Raw genomic sequence first — 19,287 nt, 5'->3', positions numbered from 1 at the left:
AGATATAACAGTATGTCGTACATTTATTCTTAATGACGTTGTAGAGTTTTGAAATTGCAGGCTGATTATAGTTCTATTTGTTGTCCTCTGAAATGTAATGAAACCCATGACAGGTTGATGACTTTCCTACATATGACATTGTGCAGGCATAAACTTTGAACTCTTGTGTGATTTCGAACGAGAGAGAGAGAGAGAGAGAGAGACAGAGAGAGAGAGAGAGAGAGAGAGAGAGAGAGAGTGCGAGGGAGAGAGAGGGAGAAAGAGAGAGAGAGGGAGCGAGAGAGAGAGAGAGGGAGAGAGAGAGGTCAATGATCGTTTGATACAGTAATCTGTAAATAACACAAAAACATTGTGAATGGGAACTTAGTATCATTCCTTTCAGTCTGGATTTGAAATCAGTTCAATGAAATTCGAGTCAAAGTTGGCTGGAGAAGGTCAAACGTGAAACGAGGTTTACAGACAGACATAAATGTTGAAATAAATTGAAGACATCTCTAAAAGAGTATTCTAGTGTCATAAAGTAAATGATAATAACACGTTCAGTACACTGAAATGTTCTTGTGTTAAAATAATTAAGGGCGATAGGCATCGTCATCCGGATTTAAAGATTAACCTCTAACTGAAAAATGAAGGTTATTACGCTCTTCCTACAGTTCCAATTAGAAACTCCTTATAGACAAGATAAGGATCTGTCCCATTGTAATGGAAAGCTGTTTTGCACCAACATCCATGTTTTTTTCCGGGAAGCGAGGGACACTCAGTGTGAGACATCCAAGCTTCTGATTCAAGGACTGTTCCGATTTCAGTTGTGGAGTTGGCATAAAACACAAAAGTGAGCGAAAATTAGACTAGGGCAAAAAGAGTTATTACAAATATTGGATTATGCAAACATTCTAAAATTATATAAAAAAAATTTGCATCGGCCGGGAATCGAACCCGGGCCGCCCGCGTGGCAGGCGAGCATTCTACCACTGAACCACCGATGCACATTATTCCCTTGCTTCGTAAGGGCCTATCTCCCCACCGTGTCTTTACCTTAACTGCCTAATGTCATTTACATGTCTGTGTCATCTAATTCAGTAGGCGTTGATTTATTGATTGACTGCCTATGGGGTTACAATGCATGCTGTTAGAATAAACCGACACAACACATCTCTTTTATTGATTCTGAAACGGCGTAGATTACTTGGATTGAAGCACTTTCTAAATTGGAGACAGCCACATGATTTCTCACTTGCTAGTCTCTTCAAAAGTCTTGTCTGCTTGAATTTCATCTCACATCTATCCACAAGATGCATTTTAGTAGAAAACGGTATTCGTTTTCAAGGAGGTTGTAAATAGAACAAAGTCTATCCGGAATTGGTTTTTAAGCAAAATATTGATGGACGAATTCATAATATTTGTACAGATTTCCTATCATATCTTTAACGAAAGATGAATGTGCTGCTTAGAGAGAACCTAAAACGAACCTTGCCTAATCCACCTACTGGAATTATCTTTTTTGTTGTTGTGAAAATCAACTGTCAAATTAATGGTATGACCGTCGACTAGAATGGCAAATTTGGCTTCCATCGACATACATCAGCATGCATTCATCTTTATGCATAATCCAAGTGTCAAACGGGGACGCCGGCGAATGGAGAATGCTGTTTGATCAACGAATTGTCCAAGGGTCTATCGGCAGCAATTAATATCATGTAGATCTGAAACTCTTGATTATTATCAACAGTAAAATTCAGATGAGTTGGATTTCATTTAGAAGCATGCAAATAAAATATCATTTTAATTCTAAATATGTCTTCGTCATCGGAAATCGACTTTATCTTAAAGCATGTTAGTCTAAACAAAGTCAACTAATTACTTTTCATTTATTACCCACAACAACAATCAGCTTGATTGCATAGTTTCGGTCTTGAATTTAGAGAACCAGTCTGTGTATACAACAATGAATAATGTCATCCATAAATTACATATATTACAAAACACAATCTTCAGAGAAAACTAAGAGAGAAAAAGAAAACACTTTATAGGAACATTAAGTTCCTTCCTATCATCTGGTCTTAAATGATGCAAAGATTATTAAAATTCATTAAATTTAGTTTGATCATGGGTCATTTGCGACAGTTTTTTCTCCTTGGAAGAAGGACTTATATGTGTATGTCTCATAGATTTGGGAGATTAGCTTTGAAGCAAACTGAATAGTAAATGATATCAAAAGACTGATATTTCGAAACAATACTATTTGTGCATGAAATGTACACAAGGAAATGAAATATGTACGTTTCATCTATGATATAATCTTTTCATGTGCAAGGATCTGAGTAACAGCAGCGCACTGATATCAAGCTGTAGATAAGGTACGGCTCGTATGCAGGACAAATATAAAGGCGGATAATGGCACGATTATTTCCCATGTGAGGCTCGTTGGTCTAGGGGTATGATTCTCGCTTTGGGTGCGAGAGGTCCCGGGTTCAAATCCCGGACGAGCCCACCATTTTGGAAATGAAAGTTAATACTCATTTTGTAGTATCCTGGTAAATGGTTGAAGCAATCTCTCGGGACAGCCATGAGTGAAATATTTCATTTTCAATTATTCGTGTAAATGCAATACTTTTGACGGATTGATTTCGGAAACGCTGGTGAATTGTCATTTCTCCAAAACTTGAAATAGGTTTTCATATAGTTAGTCAAGTACAATTAATTGGAAGTTAACTTCCCAGAACCCCATTTACGACTTCAGCTTCAGAGGATGTACGGAAATTCTTGAACAAATATAACTACTGTATGGACCAGTGGATTAGCATAGTTTTTCATTGCACTCTTATCTTCCTCTGAACAAAGTTAACCTCCACACCCATACAGAAAAAGTTTGTTTTAGACATCCTTATCAAAATGTATGCTAATAATTATTTAACTTCTGCCAGTTTTGATTGCATAGTTTCATTCTTGAATTTAGGGAACCAGTTTATGTATACAAGAAAGACTAATCTTAACCACAATTACATATGTCAGAAAACACCATCGTCAAAGAAAACTAAGAGAAAAAAAAACACTTTATAGTGACACTAAGTTCCTTCTTTTCTTATGCAATAATGATTAAAATTCATTAAAATCAGTTTTTCCTTTGGTCATTTGCGACAGTTTTTTTTTGGCCTTGGAATAAGGACTTATATTTGGGTCATTATCTTCATTATTTGGACATAATATCGACAAGTAACTGGAGAAGAAAGCCTGGCGATGAATGTAAAAACAAAAGTAATTTGAAGTTATTCTGTCTTCTTGTTCTGAAGCAAATTGAATAGTTTAATGATGACGAAAGACTAAGATTTTGAAACTTTACTAGTTGTGTATGAAATGTACTCATTCTCAAAAAGGAGCATGCCCATCAAGATATATAGACAGATAAAGCTATCGGTCAATCGATAGATTGATATATAGATATATATTTCATCATTCCAACGAAGGAAGATACCCATCAAGAGAATCAAAATACTTGAACAGGCAATACAATAGACATATAGGCAGACAAACAGGCAGACAGGTTTACAGTGGATTGAGATTGAAACAGACATACAGTTATACATAGAGACAGAAAGATAGATGCGAATGAATCTATGTACCATAAAGGTCCCGAAGAATGTTCATTAAAAGTAAATAAATTAAATGCCTTTTGGTTTCCTCTGCATTCTCTTTATACAGTTTAAACAATACATAACATAAAACAGTTTTCGCATCATATGAATTATATTTTCAACTTTACAATTTTCACTTGTTTTAACGTTAATTGCTAGGTCTGAATTAATTAGAAACATTCACCACTTACTACCATTCGATTTACACTTTTAAAAACCAGGCTTGTCGATACTCGGAAGACTGGATCTCGCCCAAAATGCTCCTTATATTTTCATTTCCTTTGTAAGCTCTATTCAAAGTGTAACTTTGAAACGCATCAGGAAATTGTTGTTGCAAATCACACAAATATTCACACAAATATTCTCTTGCAAACTTTGATTCATATGCTGAACATCGATTGAAACTAACAAATAACGTAATTGTTATCTTTTGTTGTGTAAGGTTGTAAGGAATGCAAAGAAGAAAAAATAAGAACGTCGATTAAAACCAGCAAAGAACATGTGTGCGTGTGCGTGTGTGTGTGTGTGTGTGTGATTTGGATTTTTAACGTAGCTTTAATAATTTATCAGTCATATCGCTACGATGTCCGCAGTGCGACAGATTATAGTTATGTCTAGCAATGGGGCATCATGCCGCAGACATGTAGCATGATGTCCCACCCAGTCATATTATCCTGACACCAGGCGGACCAGTCCTAACACTAACCTCTTAATGCTGAGCGTGAAGCGAGGCAGCTGTTAGTAGCATTTTGTAAGTCTTTGGTATGACTCGACCGGGGATCAGCAAAGAACGTAATTGGTAGGTTGTCATTTTTCTTGTTGAGAATCTTTATTCTTCTTAAAACATCAAGTCTCAGTTTACCCACTTTCTTGATTTTCTAACCTATTTCACGAAAAGCAACAAGCAAACATCATTAAATGTTGTTGATTGTTACAAATTGTGTGGGAGATATGTATTGGGAATTTGACAATGCTCCTGAACGTACGACTTATTGGAAAAGTATTTTACGTAACAATTGATGAACCTCCTTTAAAACTATTCTAGTGTCCAGATTATGTTTTAAAGTAAGTATATGATACTAGTTTAAGATGATGCGCCAAAGCATATTCACCCCTGAATTTTCAATCAAGTGTTCGGTTCGTTAGAAAGCGAAACCATACAAAAGGCATATGGTCAATTAAGTGTTTTATCGTTGCAGTTCAAAGATGAACAAGTAAGTCAAATTAGGAAAACTTTGATGTTCAAAAAAATTCACATTTACTCTGCGAATGTATGTCTGTCCATATAATCAGTAAGAATTAAGAATAAAATGTCTTCAGTTAGTTCGCTCTAAAATTGTAAGACATGTTCATGAAACTTGGTCTGTCCTTATTTCAAAATCAACAAATTTCATTTTACTCCCGTTCTCTTATTGTGTGTGTCTGAAGGTGATAAATACCGACTACCACTTGATCAATATCATAAGTAGGTAACATCTTCGGCTAGAGAGTTTATTCTGTTTCTCGGATTTTCAAATGCAACTGTTTCTGCTATAACTATGCATCACCACTGCTCCTGTTCATTCACTGGCTTCGTATGTAACTGCACGTGTTACATTTCCAATAAGTACCATGTGCTTGAAGAGGGTTTCCGTTCTTTTAAATGTTTTGAACGCAACTGATCGTGCAAAAATTGTGATAATCACCATGTCCTGGAAGAGGTCTTCTGCTCTTGCTGAGGAGTATAATGCAGTGTATGGCTTCAGACACCATGTGCGGCCAGTGATTTCTCTCCCTTTAAAGGTTTCAATTGAAATAAATAGTCGCATAATTGCGATTCGAATTCAATTGAATATATTATAATTTTCTTCCTAAGTTATGCTTTCGGTGAAAATAATATCGGTGTTTTCTCGTTGTGTATGTGACATATGTTGGGAAGTTATATTTGTAGTTGTAGATGGCTAGATGATCAACCTGTCTTGCATTTCTTTACCTTTCAGAGATCAATCTTCAGGACTTCAATCAGCCTCAGCTTTCAAAAGTTGACAACCCTATTAAGAATAAATATGCTTGATAAAGTTATATTTACAGTTATACGGTGCAACATTTTGGAATTGTTATCTTCACAGAGCTGTAACAACAATAAGTCATCTTGCAGATGCGGAACGTCGATTGAAACCAAAAAAGAACATAATTGTTAGTTTTAATTTGTAAGCTTGTAAAGAATGTAAGAAAGAAAAAAAGATCGACTTTAACCAACAAAGAACGTACTTGTTACATTTGTTTTGCAAGCTTTTAAGGAATGTAAAAGAAAAAAAGAACGTGGACTGAAACCAACATAGATCGTAATTGTTATTTTTTGTTTTGTAAAGTTGTATGGAATATAAAGGAGAAAAACTAAGAACGTCAAATGTAACTAACAAAAAACGAAATTGTTAGTTTTGTTTTGTTGAGAATATTTATTCTTCTTAAAACTTCAGGTCTCTGTTTAACCACTTGCTTGATTTTTCAACTTATTTCTCGAAATACATCGAACAAGCGTCATTAAATCTTGTTGATGTTGCAAAATCGTGTGGGAAATATGTGTTTGGAATTAACAATGCTCCTGAACCCATGCCTTACAGGAAAGGTATTTAACGTAACAATTGATGAATCTCCTTTAAATATATCCTAATGTCCCGATTATTCCCGTTTGCAAGTTTATTCTGTTGTATAATGTCAAATTTAGGAAATCTACTCCTTATTCCCTTTCTTTTTCGTTTTAATTTTAATTGATGAATGTTGGTTGTTATATCCAGTCAGGAAACTATTTTTCCTCCACATGGGTCCAAACGAGGAAACTATCCTCAATACACCTAACGTAAAAAATGGTAATTTATGGCCGTTGCACACCTTTATTTCTCCAAGTATACAGTTTTAAGAGGCTGTAAGTTTGGTCAGTTTTTTCCAGGAAATCATTTGTATCTTTAAAATATGGATAGTGTTTCTGCGCCAAAGTGTTTCGATCAAAATAAATCCGCTCGGCAACACGCTCAGTCTGTCTTGAACAATCTGAAACAATGTGCCACTTGTCCGAACTTCGCTTGGCATAGTCCAGTTCTAGACCGGTTTGTGACTTTTCAGATAAATATAACAATACATTGGTATTGAATTCGGAATACAGCAGTCGACTTCCCTTGTGTTCAGAAATCTACCTAAACATACTTTTCCAAGACTTCGTCTGATTTCCATTTACTATTGAAAAATATCGTCTGACTTCCATGTTTTCTGCAAGTTTCCGTCTGACTTTTATTTACCTTTTCAAGATTCAATCCGAGTCCCATTTCTGTCTCACTTCAAACTGGGTTTGTAATAGGCTGATAATATTGCAAAATCATTTCATTGTAGCTCTAATTCCAAAATGTACTGATGAAAGACATTGGTGGCATTACTTTTACTAGACTTCTTGATTGCCAGAGAATTGTTTTAGCATTAATTTTGCAACTCCCTATTTTATGATTTACTGAGGTTTGAGTTCTGGATAGAAACATCAGGTGTGCTTTTGTTTCGATAGGCAGAAATGCATTTCTGCACATTCTCAGGCATACAGTTCTATGAATGCTATGGCATGCAGTTTAATACATCCTCAATGACAAAATAATTGCTTTTGATTTTTGGATTCACGGGGCATCCATCAAACGAGGGACATTCTGTATGAGAAACCCCATCTCCTGATGGAAGACTTTAAGTTGTGGCGTTGGCATACAAAACATAAGTGAGCGACAATTAGCTTACAGCGAAAAACGATAGTACAATTTAGGACCATGCACACATTCTGAATGTAAAAGTATCCTTTCATCGACTTGGAATTAAATGAAGGCCGCCAGCGTCTGTATATATATATATATATATATATATATATATATATATATATATATATATATATATATATATATATATATATATATATATATATATATATATATATATATGGCTCTTAGATCTTTATACAAGACACATGCAAGTAGAGAAATGGTGTTCATTTCTAAGGAGGTTGTGAATCAAATAAAATCCGTCCTGAATTAGTTTGTAAGCAAGACATTAATGGACGCAATTCGCACTATTGGTACAGTTTTCCTATCCTAAAGTTTGGTGTATTGCTTAGATAAAACCTGCAATCAACTTTGCCTAATGCATCTACTGCAAATATATTTGTTTCGTTTACTATAATATTCAACGCTGGCAGCAAGATCATGTATAATACTAAAGGTTTAGTAAAGAACATGCCAAATATCTGGTACACCAGGATTTCCTGAGGAAAAACTAATGATCTGATCTCAAATCCAAATAAAGATGTTTTCATACAAAATTAATAATCTTACTTTATAATCTACAACCATATACACAATAGGCCTTCAATATGTTATTGATTAAAAAGACATTATTCAGATAGGCCCAATCTCCTACCCGCAATTAAGGAGAAACTTCAATCACACAGTAGAAATACAGTATAGATAACAGTTTGCCTTTTAAAAAAAAAATGATTGTATGTTGTTTACACATATATGTATGTTTGCGTGCGTGCATGTTTGCGCATGAGGATATAGTTTATCTTTCAAACGGTGTAATTGTAGATATAACAGTATGTCGTACATTTATTCTTAATGACGTTGTAGAGTTTTGAAATTGCAGGCTGATTATAGTTCTATTTGTTGTCCTCTGAAATGTAATGAAACCCATGACAGGTTGATCATCTAAACATTTACATCTCCAATGATGACTTTCCTACATATGACATTGTGCAGGCATAAACTTTGAACTCTTGTGTGATTTCGAACGAGAGAGAGAGAGAGAGAGCGAGAGAGAGAGAGAGAGACAGACAGACAGACAGACAGAGAGAGAGAGAGTGCGAGGGAGAGAGAGGGAGATTGAGCGAGAGAGGGAGCGAGAGAGACAGAGGGAGAGAGAGAGGTCAATGATCGTTTGATACAGTATTCTGTAAATAACACAAAAACATTGTGAATGGGAAGTTAGTATCATTCCTTTGAGTCTGGATTTGAAATCAGTTCAATGAAATTCGAGTCAAAGTTGGCTGGAGAAGGTCAAACGTGAAACGAGGTTTACAGACAGACATAAATGTTGAAATAAATTGAAGACATCTCTAAAAGAGTATTCTAGTGTCATAAAGTAAATGATAATAACACGTTCAGTACACTGAAATGTTCTTGTGTTAAAATAATTAAGGGCGATAGGCATCGTCATCCGGATTTAAAGATTAACCTCTAACTGAAAAATGAAGGTTATTACGCTCTTCCTACAGTTCCAATTAGAAACTCCTTATAGACAAGATAAGGATCTGTCCCATTGTAATGGAAAGCTGTTTTGCACCAACATCCATGTTTTTTTCCGGGAAGCGAGGGACACTCAGTGTGAGACATCCAAGCTTCTGATTCAAGGACTGTTCCGATTTCAGTTGTGGAGTTGGCATAAAACACAAAAGTGAGCGAAAATTAGACTAGGGCAAAAAGAGTTATTACAAATATTGGATTATGCAAACATTCCAAAATTATATAAAAAAAAATTTGCATCGGCCGGGAATCGAACCCGGGCCGCCCGCGTGGCAGGCGAGCATTCTACCACTGAACCACCGATGCACATTATTCCCTTGCTTCGTAAGGGCCTATCTCCCCACCGTGTCTTTACCTTAACTGCCTAATGTCATTTATATGTCTGTGTCATCTAATTCAGTAGGCGTTGATTTATTGATTGACTGCCTATGGGGTTACAATGCATGCTGTTAGAGTGAACCGACACAACACATCTCTTTATTTGATTCTGAAACGGCGTAGATTACTTGGATTGAAGCACTTTCTAAATTGGAGACAGCCACATGATTTCTCACTTGCTAGTCTCTTCAAAGGTCTTGTCTGCTTGAATTTCATCTCACATCTATCCACAAGATGCATTTTAGTAGAAAACGGTATTCGTTTTCAAGGAGGTTGTAAATAGAACAAAGTCTATCCGGAATTGGTTTTTAAGCAAAATATTGATGGACGAATTCATAATATTTGTACAGATTTCCTATCATATCTTTAACGAAAGATGAATGTGCTGCTTAGAGAGAACCTAAAACGAACCTTGCCTAATCCACCTACTGGAATTATCTTTTTTGTTGTTGTGAAAATCAACTGTCAAATTAATGGTATGACCGTCGACTAGAATGGCAAATTTGGCTTCCATCGACATACATCAGCGTGCATTCATCTTTATGCATAATCCAAGTGTCAAACGGGGACGCCGGCGAATGGAGAATGCTGTTTGATCAACGAATTGTCCAAGGGTCTATCGGCAGCAATTAATATTATGTAGATCTGAAACTCTTGATTATTATCAACAGTAAAATTCAGATGAGTTGGATTTCATTTAGAAGCATGCAAATAAAATATCATTTTAATTCTAAATATGTCTTCGTCATTGGAAATCGACTTTATCTTAAAGCATGTTAGTCTAAACAAAGTCAACTAATTACTTTTCATTTATTACCCACAACAACAATCAGCTTGATTGCATAGTTTCGGTCTTGAATTTAGAGAACCAGTCTGTGTATACAACAATGAATAATGTCATCCATAAATTACATATATTACAAAACACAATCTTCAGAGAAAACTAAGAGAGAAAAAGAAAACACTTTATAGGAACATTAAGTTCCTTCCTATCATCTGGTCTTAAATGATGCAAAGATTATTAAAATTCATTAAATTTAGTTTGATCATGGGTCATTTGCGACAGTTTTTTCTCCTTGGAAGAAGGACTTATATGTGTATGTCTCATAGATTTGGGAGATTAGCTTTGAAGCAAACTGAATAGTAAATGATATCAAAAGACTGATATTTCGAAACAATACTATTTGTGCATGAAATGTACACAAGGAAATGAAATATGTACGTTTCATCTATGATATAATCTTTTCATGTGCAAGGATCTGAGTAACAGCAGCGCACGGATATCAAGCTGTAGATAAGGTACGGCTCGTATGCAGGACAAATATAAAGGCGGATAATGGCACGATTATTTCCCATGTGAGGCTCGTTGGTCTAGGGGTATGATTCTCGCTTTGGGTGCGAGAGGTCCCGGGTTCAAATCCCGGACGAGCCCACCATTTTGGAAATGAAAGTTAATACTCATTTTGTAGTATCCTGGTAAATGGTTGAAGCAATCTCTCGGGACAGCCATGAGTGAAATATTTCATTTTCAATTATTCGTGTAAATGCAATACTTTTGACGGATTGATTTCGGAAACGCTGGTGAATTGTCATTTCTCCAAAACTTGAAATAGGTTTTCATATAGTTAGTCAAGTACAATTAATTGGAAGTTAACTTCCCAGAACCCCATTTACGACTTCAGCTTCAGAGGATGTACGGAAATTCTTGAACAAATATAACTACTGTATGGACCAGTGGATTAGCATAGTTTTTCATTGCACTCTTATCTTCCTCTGAACAAAGTTAACCTCCACACCCATACAGAAAAAGTTTGTTTTAGACATCCTTATCAAAATGTATGCTAATAATTATTTAACTTCTGCCAGTTTTGATTGCATAGTTTCATTCTTGAATTTAGAGAACCAGTTTATGTATACAAGAAAGACTAATCTTAACCACAATTACATATGTCAGAAAACACCATCGTCAGAGAAAACTAAGAGAAAAAAAAACACTTTATAGTGACACTAAGTTCCTTCTTATCCTATGCAATAATGATTAAACTTCATTAAAATCAGTTTTTCCTTTGGTCATTTGCGACAGTTTTTTTTGGCCTTGGAATAAGGACTTATATTTGGGTCATTATCTTCATTATTTGGACATAATATCGACAAGTAACTGGAGAAGAAAGCCTGGCGATGAATGTAAAAACAAAAGTAATTTGAAGTTATTCTGTCTTCTTGTTCTGAAGCAAATTGAATAGTTTAATGATGACGAAAGACTAAGATTTTGAAACTTTACTAGTTGTGTATGAAATGTACTCATTCTCAAAAAGGAGCACGCCCATCAAGATATATAGACAGATAAAGCTATCGGTCAATCGATAGATTGATATATAGATATTTATTTCATCATTCCAACGAAGGAAGATACCCATCAAGAGAATCAAAATACTTGAACAGGCAATACAATAGACATATAGGCAGACAAACAGGCAGACAGGTTTACAGTGGATTGAGATTGAAACAGACATACAGTTATACATAGAGACAGACAGATAGATGCGAATGAATCTATGTACCATAAAGGTCCCGAAGAATGTTCATTAAAAGTAAATAAATTAAATGCCTTTTGGTTTCCTCTGCATTCTCTTTATACAGTTTAAACAATACATAACATAAAACAGTTTTCGCATCATATGAACTATATTTTTAACTTTACAATTTTCACTTGTTTTAACGTTAATTGCTAGGTCTGAATTAATTAGAAACATTCACCACTTACTACCATTCGATTTACACTTTTAAAAACCAGGCTTGTCGATACTCGGAAGACTGGATCTCGCCCAAAATGCTCCTTATATTTTCATTTCCTTTGTAAGCTCTATTCAAAGTGTAACTTTGAAACGCATCAGGAAATTGTTGTTGCAAATCACACAAATATTCACACAAATATTCTCTTGCAAACTTTGATTCATATGCTGAACATCGATTGAAACTAACAAATAACGTAATTGTTATCTTTTGTTGTGTAAGGTTGTAAGGAATGCAAAGAAGAAAAAATAAGAACGTCGATTAAAACCAGCAAAGAACATGTGTGCGTGTGCGTGTGTGTGTGTGTGTGTGTGATTTGGATTTTTAACGTAGCTTTAATAATTTATCAGTCATATCGCTACGATGTCCGCAGTGCGACAAATTATAGTTATGTCTAGCACTGGGGCATCATGCCGCAGACATGTAGCATGATGTCCCACCCAGTCATATTATCCTGACACCAGGCGGACCAGTCCTAACACTAACCTCTTAATGCTGAGCGTGAAGCGAGGCAGCTGTTAGTAGCATTTTGTAAGTCTTTGGTATGACTCGACCGGGGATCAGCAAAGAACGTAATTGGTAGGTTGTCATTTTTCTTGTTGAGAATCTTTATTCTTCTTAAAACATCAAGTCTCAGTTTACCCACTTTCTTGATTTTCTAACCTATTTCACGAAAAGCAACAAGCAAACATCATTAAATGTTGTTGATTGTTACAAATTGTGTGGGAGATATGTATTGGGAATTTGACAATGCTCCTGAACGTACGACTTATTGGAAAAGTATTTTACGTAACAATTGATGAACCTCCTTTAAAACTATTCTAGTGTCCAGATTATGTTTTAAAGTAAGTATATGATACTAGTTTAAGATGATGCGCCAAAGCATATTCACGCCTGAATTTTCAATCAAGTGTTCGGTTCATTAGAAAGCGAAACCATACAAAAGGCATATGGTCAATTAAGTGTTTTATCGTTGCAGTTCAAAGATGAACAAGTAAGTCAAATTAGGAAAACTTTGATGTTCAAAAAAATTCACATTTACTCTGCGAATGTATGTCTGTCCATATAATCAGTAAAAATTAAGAATAAAATGTCTTCAGTTAGTTCGCTCTAAAATTGTAAGACATGTTCATGAAACTTGGTCTGTCCTTATTTCAAAATCAACAAATTTCATTTTACTCCCGTTCTCTTATTGTGTGTGTCTGAAGGTGATAAATACCGACTACCACTTGATCAATATCATAAGTAGGTAACATCTTCGGCTAGAGAGTTTATTCTGTTTCTCGGATTTTCAAATGCAACTGTTTCTGCTATAACTATGCATCACCACGGCTCCTGTTCATTCACTGGCTTCGTATGTAACTGCACGTGTTACATTTCCAATAAGTACCATGTGCTTGAAGAGGGTTTCCGTTCTTTTAAATGTTTTGAACGCAACTGATCGTGCAAAAATTGTGATAATCACCATGTCCTGGAAGAGGTCTTCTGCTCTTGCTGAGGAGTATAATGCAGTGTATGGCTTCAGACACCATGTGCGGCCAGTGATTTCTCTCCCTTTAAAGGTTTCAATTGAAATAAATAGTCGCATAATTGCGATTCGAATTCAGTTGAATATATTATAATTTTCTTCCTAAGTTATGCTTTCGGTGAAAATAATATCGGTGTTTTCTCGTTGTGTATGTGACATATGTTGGGAAGTTATATTTGTAGTTGTAGATGGCTAGATGATCAACCTGTCTTGCATTTCTTTACCTTTCAGAGATCAATCTTCAGGACTTCAATCAGCCTCAGCTTTCAAAAGTTGACAACCCTATTAAGAATAAATATGCTTGATAAAGTTATATTTACAGTTATACGGTGCAACATTTTGGAATTGTTATCTTCACAGAGCTGTAACAACAATAAGTCATCTTGCAGATGCGGAACGTCGATTGAAACCAAAAAAGAACATAATTGTTAGTTTTAATTTGTAAGCTTGTAAAGAATGTGAGAAAGAAAAAAAGATCGACTTTAACCAACAAAGAACGTACTTGTTACATTTGTTTTGCAAGCTTTTAAGGAATGTAAAAGAAAAAAAGAACGTGGACTGAAACCAACATAGATCGTAATTGTTATTTTTTGTTTTGTAAAGTTGTATGGAATATAAAGGAGAAAAACTAAGAACGTCAAATGTAACTAACAAAAAACGAAATTGTTAGTTTTGTTTTGTTGAGAATATTTATTCTTCTTAAAACTTCAGGTCTCTGTTTAACCACTTGCTTGATTTTTCAACTTATTTCTCGAAATACATCGAACAAGCGTCATTAAATCTTGTTGATGTTGCAAAATCGTGTGGGAAATATGTGTTTGGAATTAACAATGCTCCTGAACCCATGCCTTACAGGAAAGGTATTTAACGTAACAATTGATGAATCTCCTTTAAATATATCTTAATGTCCCGATTATTCCCGTTTGCAAGTTTATTCTGTTGTATAATGTCAAATTTAGGAAATCTACTCCTTATTCCATTTCTTTTTCGTTTTAATTTTAATTGATGAATGTTGGTTGTTATATCCAGTCAGGAAACTATTTTTCCTCCACATGGGTCCAAACGAGGAAACTATCCTCAATACACCTAACGTACAAAAATGGTAATTTATGGCCGTTGCACACTTTTCTTTCTCCAAGTATACAGTTTTAAGAGGCTGTAAGTTTGGTCAGTTTTTTCCAGGAAATCATTTGTATCTTTAAAATATGGATAGTGTTTCTGCGCCAAAGTGTTTCGATTAAAATAAATCCGCTCGGCAACACGCTCAGTCTGTCTTGAACAATCTGAAACAATGTGCCACTTGTCCGAACTTCGCTTGGCATAGTCCAGTTCTAGACCGGTTTGTGACTTTTCAGATAAATATAACAATACCTTGGTATTGAATTCGGAATACAGCAGTCGAATTCCTTGTGTTCAGAAATCTACCTAAACATATTTTTCCAAGACTTCGTCTGATTTCCATTTACTATTCAAAAATATCGTCTGACTTCCATGTTTTCTGCAAGTTTCCGTCTGACTTTTATTTACCTTTTCAAGATTCAATCCGAGTCCCATTTCTGTCTCACTTCAAACTGGGTTTGTAATAGGCTGATAATATTGCAAAATCATTTCATTGTAGCTCTAATTCCAAAATGTACTGATGAAAGACATTGGTGGCATTACTTTTACTAGACTTCTTGATTGCCAGAGAATTGTTTTAGCATTAATTTTGCAACTCCCTATTTTATGATTTACTGAGGTTTGAGTTCTGGATAGAAACATCAGGTGTGCTTTTGTTTCGATAGGCAGAAATGCATTTCTGCACATTCTCAGGCATACAGTTCTATGAATGCTATGGCATGCAGTTTAATACATCCTCAATGACAAAATAATTGCTTTTGATTTTTGGATTCACGGGGCATCTATCAAACGAGGGACATTCTGTGTGAGAAACCCCATCTCCTGATGGAAGACTTTAAGTTGTGGCGTTGGCATACAAAAGATAAGTGAGCGACAATTAGGTTACAGCGAAAAACGCTAGTACAATTTAGGACCATGCACACATTCTGAATGTAAAAGTATCCTTTCATCGACTTGGAATCAAATGAAGGCCGCCAGCGTCTGTATATATATATATATATATGGCTCTTAGATCTTTATACAAGACACATGCAAGTAGAGAAATGGTGTTCATTTCTAAGGAGGTTGTGAATCAAATAAAATCCGTCCTGAATTAGTTTGTAAGCAAGACATTAATGGACGCAATTCGCACTATTGGTACAGTTTTCCTATCCTAAAGTTTGGTGTATTGCTTAGATAAAACCTGCAATCAACTTTGCCTAATGCATCTACTGCAAATATATTTGTTTCGTTTACTATAATATTCAACGCTGGCAGCAAGATCATGTATAATACTAAAGGTTTAGTAAAGAACATGCCAAATATCTGGTACACCAGGATTTCCTGAGGAAAAACTAATGATCTGATCTCAAATCCAAATAAAGATGTTTTCATACAAAATTAATAATCTTACTTTATAATCTACAACCATATACACAATAAGCCTTCAATATGTTATTGATAAAAAAGACATTATTCAGATAGGCCCAATCTCCTACCCGCAATTAAGGAGAAACTTCAATCACACAGTAGAAATACAGTATAGATAACAGTTTGCCTTTTAAAAAAAAAATGATTGTATGTTGTTTACACATATATGTATGTTTGCGTGCGTGCATGTTTGCGCATGAGGATATAGTTTATCTTTCAAACGGTGTAATTGTAGATATAACAGTATGTCGTACATTTATTCTTAATGACGTTGTAGAGTTTTGAAATTGCAGGCTGATTATAGTTCTATTTGTTGTCCTCTGAAATGTAATGAAACCCATGACAGGTTGATGACTTTCCTACATATGACATTGTGCAGGCATAAACTTTGAACTCTTGTGTGATTTCGAACGAGAGAGAGAGAGAGAGAGAGAGACAGAGAGAGAGAGAGAGTGCGAGGGAGAGAGAGGGAGAAAGAGAGAGAGAGGGAGCGAGAGAGAGAGAGGGAGAGAGAGAGGTCAATGATCGTTTGATACAGTAATCTGTAAATAACACAAAAACATTGTGAATGGGAACTTAGTATCATTCCTTTCAGTCTGGATTTGAAATCAGTTCAATGAAATTCGAGTCAAAGTTGGCTGGAGAAGGTCAAACGTGAAACGAGGTTTACAGACAGACATAAATGTTGAAATAAATTGAAGACATCTCTAAAAGAGTATTCTAGTGTCATAAAGTAAATGATAATAACACGTTCAGTACACTGAAATGTTCTTGTGTTAAAATAATTAAGGGCGATAGGCATCGTCATCCGGATTTAAAGATTAACCTCTAACTGAAAAATGAAGGTTATTACGCTCTTCCTACAGTTCCAATTAGAAACTCCTTATAGACAAGATAAGGATCTGTCCCATTGTAATGGAAAGCTGTTTTGCACCAACATCCATGTTTTTTTCCGGGAAGCGAGGGACACTCAGTGTGAGACATCCAAGCTTCTGATTCAAGGACTGTTCCGATTTCAGTTGTGGAGTTGGCATAAAACACAAAAGTGAGCGAAAATTAGACTAGGGCAAAAAGAGTTATTACAAATATTGGATTATGCAAACATTCTAAAATTATATAAAAAAAATTTGCATCGGCCGGGAATCGAACCCGGGCCGCCCGCGTGGCAGGCGAGCATTCTACCACTGAACCACCGATGCACATTATTCCCTTGCTTCGTAAGGGCCTATCTCCCCACCGTGTCTTTACCTTAACTGCCTAATGTCATTTACATGTCTGTGTCATCTAATTCAGTAGGCGTTGATTTATTGATTGACTGCCTATGGGGTTACAATGCATGCTGTTAGAATAAACCGACACAACACATCTCTTTATTTGATTCTGAAACGGCGTAGATTACTTGGATTGAAGCACTTTCTAAATTGGAGACAGCCACATGATTTCTCACTTGCTAGTCTCTTCAAAGGTCTTGTCTGCTTGAATTTCATCTCACATCTATCCACAAGATGCATTTTAGTAGAAAACGGTATTCGTTTTCAAGGAGGTTGTAAATAGAACAAAGTCTATCCGGAATTGGTTTTTAAGCAAAATATTGATGGACGAATTCATAATATTTGTACAGATTTCCTATCATATCTTTAACGAAAGATGAATGTGCTGCTTAGAGAGAACCTAAAACGAACCTTGCCTAATCCACCTACTGGAATTATCTTTTTTGTTGTTGTGAAAATCAACTGTCAAATTAATGGTATGACCGTCGACTAGAATGGCAAATTTGGCTTCCATCGACATACATCAGCATGCATTCATCTTTATGCATAATCCAAGTGTCAAACGGGGACGCCGGCGAATGGAGAATGCTGTTTGATCAACGAATTGTCCAAGGGTCTATCGGCAGCAATTAATATCATGTAGATCTGAAACTCTTGATTATTATCAACAGTAAAATTCAGATGAGTTGGATTTCATTTAGAAGCATGCAAATAAAATATCATTTTAATTCTAAATATGTCTTCGTCATCGGAAATCGACTTTATCTTAAAGCATGTTAGTCTAAACAAAGTCAACTAATTACTTTTCATTTATTACCCACAACAACAATCAGCTTGATTGCATAGTTTCGGTCTTGAATTTAGAGAACCAGTCTGTGTATACAACAATGAATAATGTCATCCATAAATTACATATATTACAAAACACAATCTTCAGAGAAAACTAAGAGAGAAAAAGAAAACACTTTATAGGAACATTAAGTTCCTTCCTATCATCTGGTCTTAAATGATGCAAAGATTATTAAAATTCATTAAATTTAGTTTGATCATGGGTCATTTGCGACAGTTTTTTCTCCTTGGAAGAAGGACTTATATGTGTATGTCTCATAGATTTGGGAGATTAGCTTTGAAGCAAACTGAATAGTAAATGATATCAAAAGACTGATATTTCGAAACAATACTATTTGTGCATGAAATGTACACAAGGAAATGAAATATGTACGTTTCATCTATGATATAATCTTTTCATGTGCAAGGATCTGAGTAACAGCAGCGCACTGATATCAAGCTGTAGATAAGGTACGGCTCGTATGCAGGACAAATATAAAGGCGGATAATGGCACGATTATTTCCCATGTGAGGCTCGTTGGTCTAGGGGTATGATTCTCGCTTTGGGTGCGAGAGGTCCCGGGTTCAAATCCCGGACGAGCCCACCATTTTGGAAATGAAAGTTAATACTCATTTTGTAGTATCCTGGTAAATGGTTGAAGCAATCTCTCGGGACAGCCATGAGTGAAATATTTCATTTTCAATTATTCGTGTAAATGCAATACTTTTGACGGATTGATTTCGGAAACGCTGGTGAATTGTCATTTCTCCAAAACTTGAAATAGGTTTTCATATAGTTAGTCAAGTACAATTAATTGGAAGTTAACTTCCCAGAACCCCATTTACGACTTCAGCTTCAGAGGATGTACGGAAATTCTTGAACAAATATAACTACTGTATGGACCAGTGGATTAGCATAGTTTTTCATTGCACTCTTATCTTCCTCTGAACAAAGTTAACCTCCACACCCATACAGAAAAAGTTTGTTTTAGACATCCTTATCAAAATGTATGCTAATAATT

General features: G+C 35.4%; 6 non-coding genes across 6 annotated transcripts; 3 read left to right on the top strand and 3 right to left on the bottom strand.

Moving 5' to 3' along the window:
* Nucleotides 1-915: 915 nt before the first annotated feature.
* Nucleotides 916-986, bottom strand: Trnag-gcc (transfer RNA glycine (anticodon GCC)). The gene has a single exon. It is a non-coding gene; the product is annotated as a tRNA-Gly (tRNA).
* Nucleotides 987-2,418: 1,432 nt separating this feature from the next.
* Trnap-ugg (transfer RNA proline (anticodon UGG)) lies at nt 2,419-2,490 on the top strand. Its single transcript has one exon. It is a non-coding gene; the product is annotated as a tRNA-Pro (tRNA).
* A 6,683-nt stretch (nt 2,491-9,173) lies between these two features.
* Nucleotides 9,174-9,244, bottom strand: Trnag-gcc (transfer RNA glycine (anticodon GCC)). Its single transcript has one exon. It is a non-coding gene; the product is annotated as a tRNA-Gly (tRNA).
* Nucleotides 9,245-10,676: 1,432 nt separating this feature from the next.
* Trnap-ugg (transfer RNA proline (anticodon UGG)) lies at nt 10,677-10,748 on the top strand. The gene has a single exon. It is a non-coding gene; the product is annotated as a tRNA-Pro (tRNA).
* Nucleotides 10,749-17,294: 6,546 nt separating this feature from the next.
* Nucleotides 17,295-17,365, bottom strand: Trnag-gcc (transfer RNA glycine (anticodon GCC)). Its single transcript has one exon. It is a non-coding gene; the product is annotated as a tRNA-Gly (tRNA).
* A 1,432-nt stretch (nt 17,366-18,797) lies between these two features.
* On the top strand, nt 18,798-18,869 carry Trnap-ugg (transfer RNA proline (anticodon UGG)). Its single transcript has one exon. It is a non-coding gene; the product is annotated as a tRNA-Pro (tRNA).
* The last annotated feature ends 418 nt before the right edge of the window (nt 18,870-19,287 follow it).

Source organism: Sinohyriopsis cumingii, chromosome 13, assembly GCF_028554795.1.
Source record: "Sinohyriopsis cumingii isolate HCF-2022 chromosome 13, ASM2855479v2, whole genome shotgun sequence".
Classification (NCBI taxonomy): Eukaryota; Metazoa; Mollusca; class Bivalvia; order Unionida; family Unionidae; genus Sinohyriopsis; species Sinohyriopsis cumingii.
Note: the sequence above shows the minus strand (reverse complement) of the source record. Positions and strands in the feature narration are given on the sequence as shown.